Here is a 7,146-nt window from a genome sequence, read left to right as displayed (position 1 = left end):
CCCCAAAAAAAAAAAAAAAAAAAAAAAAAATTATCCTCTTCCCAAACTGAAAGAATAATTTTAATGACTTTTTATGATCTTATACAAGTGAATTAGAACTTTCGGCAGAGTACCCTGGTGCCCAGCACAGTGCTTTATAAATTAAAAGGTCCTCCATGGCATAGAGTTTTAGGGCTAGAAGGACCTTGGAGAGCATCTAGGCCAGTGGATTCCAACATTGGTTGAACATAGAATCACCTGGGGCACTTTTTTTTTTTTCTGGCTGTACCGCTCGGCTTGTGGGATCTTATTTCCCTGACCAGGGATTGAACCCGGGCCCCAGAAGTGAAAGCACCGAGTCCTAACCACTGGACCACCAGGGAATTCCCTGGGGCACTTTTTAAAAAATGAAATGCCAGGTACTCACCTCCAGAGATTCTGATCTAATTGGTCTGGGGTGGAGCCTAAGTGTTTTATTTTGTAAAAGCTCCCCAGATGTTTCTACTATGTAGGCAGGGTTGAGAACTACTGGTCTAGGCCAATACTTCAATTAACAGATGTAGAAACTGAGGCCCAGCGAGCAGATTACCTAGGCTCACACAGATCACTGGCAGCAGAACCAGGACCACAGAAGCCAATCAGATATCTGCCTCACTTGTTAAATGAGCAAACAACAGATTGATCCTCTTTTGGAGGCATCTCTTTCTGCAGAGACCAGCTACCCAACCCCTTCATGCCAGCCCCACATTTTCGTATTATTTTCATCAGAGGCCGGGCGGGCTGGCATCTTAACCCAACTCCTCCTGGCCTCCCATCCTGAAGGCCTCAGGGCTCATCCAAGGCAAACATGCAATTCAGACAATGTCCACCAGGTCTGGAGAGGAACAGGGCAGCTGTGGCACCTTGGCCATATGGAGTGTCAGTGTGTACCCAGGAGCAGGGGTGTGGGAGTGTGTGTGTGTGCAAATGTGCACATATACATAGATTCACACTTATGTGGAGAGGACTCTCCTGCGTGTGGGCATGCGTCCTTCCAGGCATGTGTGCACTCTCACTGAGAACACTTGCATGTGGACATGTAAATATCCACATGCGGGATGGTACACATGTTCACATCAGCCTCTGTCTATGCAGCAGGGTGGTTATGGGAGGAGATACGCGTAAATGTACCAGAGAGTCTAAAATGCTGGTATATGTGTCTGTAATTGTGTACTAGTGTATAAAGCTGCATCTACGTTTACAGAATCTACATTTGCATTTACTGGAGGAGGCCTGTATATAACAACGGGTACGTGGCCAGCTGGCCATATGAGTATGTGTGACTGGCAGTCTGTGTGTTTGCGGTACAAGTTTATGTGGAGAGAAAAGGTTTCTGCTGCTTTCATCACATTGCTGCTAAGGAATCACTGGGAAATGTATGTGTGGAAAAACTGTATCTTTCATGCTTAGATGTATCATGCTTAGATGTTTGTATATAAACAAAACATGATATTGTGCCAACTGAGATGCTACACATTAACATCGTGTATCTATCATTGATAGAATTAAATAAGCCATGCAAGGCCCGGTAGCATTTCTTACAATTTTATTTAACACTGTTTCGGCCAAGCAGGTTTGGCAAATGCCACGTACACACTGTAGATTACCGCCACAAATGCATAATTTGTAGGATATAATATACAACACATGAGAAGTGTAACAGAGGGGCATCATCTAAAAATTCCAACAGTCCCCATCTTTCTTTGGGCTCAACTTAGTCCCCTTCCTTCCCCAAACCTGATTAAAACCCATCCCTTCACACTTCCCTAGGAGGTCTCTGCATTTGTGGTGAAGAGAGATAAAATGAAGGGTGAGGATTTGGGGTGGGCAAAGAGATAACACTGTAAGACCTGGTCTCTGGAATGTTTCTACTCCTCCCCAGTCTGTCAGAGGCAGGCTCAAGCCCCAGCATGTGTTAAAATAGGGAGGCCGAAGAAAGCACCTTTGTAGGTTTTGCAGCCCCTCGGGTTGACTGACGAAGTTATTCATTCAGAATGAGTAAAAAGAGCATTGAACTTATCAAATTGGTAGTAAATCCTTCATTAAGAGATTCATAGAAGTGGTTCCCTGCTTCTCTTCCTTAAGGAGAAACAATATCCTCTCTTTAGCCCAAAGGAGAGCAACCTTGCACATAGTTACAGGCCCACCAGCTCCCCTTTCAAAACGTGGGCTGACCGATGGCCTAAAACATCAGCTAAATTATGAATGGCCTGAGAGAAAAGAAAATCTCAAGAGCTGGGAAGGCTGGGGTCCAAACTAGAACATGAGCAAGAAAATGGGAGAACCACCACTGAGGGGCATCCAAGCGGGAAATGCTCCCTGCCCAGCCACTGGGCCATGAACAGAGGTCAAGATCCCATGTGGAACCTCCAAGCCCTGTTTTCTGGGATCTCTTCTTACCATCTGTGGGCTTCATTTCGGCTTGGCGCTACCAAGATTGAGACAAGGAACTCCCTACACCTGCCTTCCTGTGTTCTAAGTTTCTGTAACTTCCCTCCGACTGAGACTCCAGAGGCCTGTAAGGTAAAGACAAGTAGCCTAATTGGAACAGCGATTAGAACCGCCGCCCCCACCCCCGCACTCCCCAAATCCTCTGCCACCTGCAGCAAAGCAGTCATCAGAACTATCTTTCCAGACAGTCCCCGGCCCCTCTCCGCCAGCAGTGATATCAGCCAACCTGCTTCAGTGCCAGCACCAAAGAGTACTGTATCATCTTCACACGCTGAAGTGTCCAGAGACTGATGCTGTGGGCTGGCTCCTGAGTGAATATAGAAAAAAGAACGTTTCCTAATGTTTGGATTAGAAGTAAGAATGGGGAAAAGCATCCATCAATGTGTGTGCCCCTACACACACACACACACACACACACACACACACACACACGTCCATGCAGACAAATCATGAATCATCTCCGTGGCTGAACACTTTAGCGTTCGGTAATATTCTCAGAGGCCCATAGTTTTCAGGCAAATCCCAGGTCTGTGCACAAGGACACTGCATAAATCCCTCCCCTTATGAAAGGCAAGTCTGAGCAGATGGGACCACTCTTAAGTACTGCAGATCCCTCCCCATCTCTTGAGGAGCAGCAGGGGGCCAGCCCTACCAGCCCAGAGAGCAGAGATCAACAGAAGCTGCTCATTTTGAAGCTAATATTCACATCCCCAACTTATCTCTCTGAGGGAGGTGTCCTGTTTGACCACACAATCCTCCCTCCCCTCCCCCAAGGGGAAATCAGATCTTAAAGGGAGATTGGAGGAAACCACTGCAGACCAAGTGGTGGCCAGAGTTGGGAAAGCAAAGATGAGCATCAGAGAGCGATCCAGGGCTGGGAGGAGGTAAGAGGCAAAAGGGCCCCTCCAACCCAGTTTCTTTCCATGCTAAGTCTGGGGAAATAACCTCACAGCAACTCCACTTTCTGATAACCTGCCTCATTAATATTTATTCAACAACAGATTTTTTTTTTAAGAAGAAGGAAGGGCCAGATAATTAAACACTCGGCAGAGGTCGAGGCTTCCACCCCGTTCTCTGTCCAGCCTAGGCCAGATATATATGCCACACCATCTACCACCCAGCCCCTACTCAGCTCCCCAGGTGTGTCAGAAAGAAAGAAGGCAGGTGGATGGAGAGAGAGAGACAGACCTGGGCACCCCAGGTGCTCCCCAGGAAATGCACGGACTGTGAAATTACACCAGGGCTGGACAACTTACCACCACCACGCTGGAACCCTTGGGGTACTGAAATAATTAACTTGCTAATCAGCTACACCTAGCTCTTTCCTTTCTTCCTGGAAAAAACAATTGCAAATCGCCTTCACATCAGGTTCCTATGTCAGTTACTTGGAGACAAAACTGATGCTTTGGAAGAAATACACTCTCTGCCTGCATTTAAACTGAAATGGGTCCTACCAAGTGAGGCCTCCTCTCCCTCCCCACCCCTTCCCACCAGGCCTGGGGCGTGGGAGTGCCTAGAGACAGAATGTTTCTGGAGAGACAGAGATTTTTTTTCTGTCCACGGCACAGAGCTTTTCCACCTCTGCTTACGCTTTCTCGCTGTCGGTCCTCTTCAGCCTGCTTGCTGGCACTAACCAGCCAAGATCCACGTGGAGGAAAGAGGATTGATTAGAATCGTAACAATAATCCCTGGCATTCCTCCGGCTTTAGCGTTTACAAAATGTTTCCACACATTATCTCATTGGGTCAGAGGAGGTCGGAGCTGGAAGGGGCCTGAGCAATTATATAGCCAAATTCCCTCGGATTACAGATGGGGAAACTGATGCCCCAAAAGGTTAAATGTATTCCCCAAAGGTCACGGCTAAGGACAGTGTGGCCAGATCCTCATGTTCACTGTCCAGAGACCCTATGCTGCCTCCCATCCTCTGAAAAGAGGGAAAGGGCATGATCACCTTTCTGCTCCACTGTGGATGTAAACCAAGAAAGCAAAAAATTACAAGAGTAGGACATGAGAATGAGTAAAAGCTACTCTCATGAGAAATGGTTTGTGGAGGCTGGGAGTGGAGGAGACTGAACAGGCTTCCCCAGTGTCTTTCTTTGTCTCTTCACTCCCCCTTCTCTCCAGGTTTAAAAATATGAACACTATGCAGTTTGGGATCTAAGGCTTAATTCGGCCACAGGTCCCAGGGGAGGGGGCCGGGGTGGGAGGTGCTTTCCTTGGATTCAAATCTGGCACCTACACTCCCAGGATTCACAGCATGATGGGCTCATGTGTGCACACGTGTGTCCACTCAAGACATTGGATTTAGTGGTGAAAAACAGGCATCTTGATCCTTTCACAGATCAGATGATTTGCAAATTAATAGCTCTCCCCCCACTCCAGGCTCTGACGAGGTGAAAAAAGATTTCTGGTGAAGGGAGAAACAAGAGTGGGAAAATATCAGATGGGACAAGGAAGCAAACTGACATTGATTGGATTCTGTAGGAATACACTTCCCTGTGAATGGCACATGTGTATTTCGACATGGGTCTTGGCATTTCCATGGGGCCGCCTTGCCCCTGTTGGAAGGTAAGCGGTTCCTTTGTGTGTTCCGTTTATTACTAAGCCCAACTCTTTTCCCTCTAAAACTCCTTTTCCCTGTTGAGCTGACCATGCTTCTGGATTTATGAAGAGAGATGTTTTAGCAGAAATCCCCCAGAGTGGCCCATCAGCCCTAAATCCCAGGCCCGCTCACCCCCCCAAGACCCCATGACACACAGCATGCCAACACGGTTTCCTCTTGCCTATGCATTAGCCATCCATTGTGGCAACCTGACATCTCTCACACATAAAACCGTAAGAGAGAAATAAAATATCTGTCTCTTGGCGAAAATAAAGCTTTGCCTCCCTCCTGATGTATAGGATATAAAATAAAGCCACAGCTCCAATAGTGGCTTTTCCTTATGCCGGAGTTGCCTTTGCACACACGGAGACAATGAAGACGGATGCTTTGGGACTGAGGCCCAGCCTCCTGGGGCCGCCTTCACCCTGTTTTATTATCGTCTCTGCCCCCCACCTCTCTGTCTTTTTCTTTCTTCTTCACTTTCTTTCCTTTCTGCTTTGGATGTGCCTTTTATATGCCCTTCTCTTTCTTTCCTCTGGAACTTTATTCCTCTTGTTCACTTTCTTTCTAAAGCATGACGGCAACAGGGAGAGAAGAGCCAAGTTTCTCACTTTCTCAACTACATGCCCGCCATCTCTCCCCACCTCCCTGTTCTCCAGACCCCCAACTCTCTCCGGACTGCCAGCCCCTAGAACGGATTTTGCTGTTACTGCTTGGGGATTTGCTTTGGTCAAATGTACAAATGTTCCCAAGGGACAATTAAAAATGTATTTAGTGGGGGGAGTGCATTTTTTTTTTTTCCCTGAGGAACAGCCCTCTCCCCTTTCCTCTCCCTAGACCGGGTGGTTTATGGATCTCAGCAATTATTTAGCCTCTAAGGAGCCAACAGAGCAAAGCTGCCACCTCGAAGGGGTGAGAGTTGACATTCACCTCCCACACCCAAGCCTCAAAGCTGCATCATCAGACAGACTGTGGGCCTCGGGCCCCTTCGGGCCAACTGAGCTACCAGAGGTTTCGTCCCAGGGCAACCCTCTCTCCCCTGCCTCTTTCCCCAGTTCTGAGAACTGAGGGTGCTGTGGGGAAAATAAGAGGGGCCCCTCCCTGTGCTCACACAGAGAGACAGAACCGTTGCTCTCGCAGTCACAGACATGGTCACCTTCCTGCCCTCCCACACACTTGATACTCTCTCCCACGGTACATAGCGGCCACCTTTTTTCTCCTCTGTCCCCAGAGGCCCCACTCCTGCCAGGTGTGTGTTGCTCCCCTCTTGTGTCCCTCCACCCAAGCCTGAGTGGGTTTGTCCCCAGAAGCTTCTTACCATCCTTGCCCTGACCTCATCCCTCCTGCTGCTTCCTAACTCATTGGAAACCTCGCCTTCTCTGCTAGGGGCTGCAGGACACATCCCAGGTCGGGGAAGAGTAAGTAGTGACTGAAAGAAGTGGGTGCAGGATCTGGGCTCCTGGGGGAACAACAGGGAGCGGGGAGCTTTGGTGTTGCCTGGAGGTAGGCAATGTCCAGCAGAGGGGCAGTGGGTGGTTTCAGCCTCTGAGACTGATGAAGGGTGTGTGTGTGTGTGTGTGTGTGTGTGTGTGTGTGTGTGTGTGTGTAGGGCTCCCGGGCACCCCTAATCTGAGGAGAGCTTTATTAATGCAAACATGGAGGGGCTGGTGAGGCAGCAACATCTATGGATGTTGTCCCCCCAAAAGGGGGGGCTTAGAGCTGCCAAGTCCAGAAAGAACTCAATCCCAGTCCCAAAGATGGTTAGCTTTGGGGTGTCTCTCTCTCTCTCTCCCCACCTGATGTCTCTCCAGATATCAGCAGTGACCACCACCATTAGGTAAGGGGAGAGAGTCAATTAGTGAGAGGATTAATTACTCGGAGGCACGAGCCCCGTTTGTCTTCCTTACCGGGTGTGAGTGTGTTCAGACAGAGGAACACGGGCACGCACCCAAATACACATTGTTGTCACGCTGTCTTAGACGTTTTATTTATTTGTTGGATTCCTGCCCAGAGCCGCTCACACGCTTTTCCACAGGCTCTGAGTCTCCCACCAAAAAGGCCGCCTCCTTTTCTCC

At 48.7% G+C, this 7,146-nt stretch overlaps 1 non-coding gene across 1 annotated transcript; it reads right to left on the bottom strand.

The window, feature by feature from the left end:
- Positions 1-290: 290 nt before the first annotated feature.
- On the bottom strand, positions 291-362 carry TRNAE-UUC (transfer RNA glutamic acid (anticodon UUC)). Its single transcript has one exon. It is a non-coding gene; the product is annotated as a tRNA-Glu (tRNA).
- Between the last annotated feature and the right edge of the window lie 6,784 nt (positions 363-7,146).

Source organism: Lipotes vexillifer, unplaced genomic scaffold, assembly GCF_000442215.2.
Source record: "Lipotes vexillifer unplaced genomic scaffold, Lipotes_vexillifer_v1.1 scaffold788, whole genome shotgun sequence".
In the NCBI taxonomy this organism is placed as follows: domain Eukaryota; kingdom Metazoa; phylum Chordata; class Mammalia; order Artiodactyla; family Lipotidae; genus Lipotes; species Lipotes vexillifer.
This window is presented reverse-complemented; position numbering and strand designations above follow the sequence as displayed.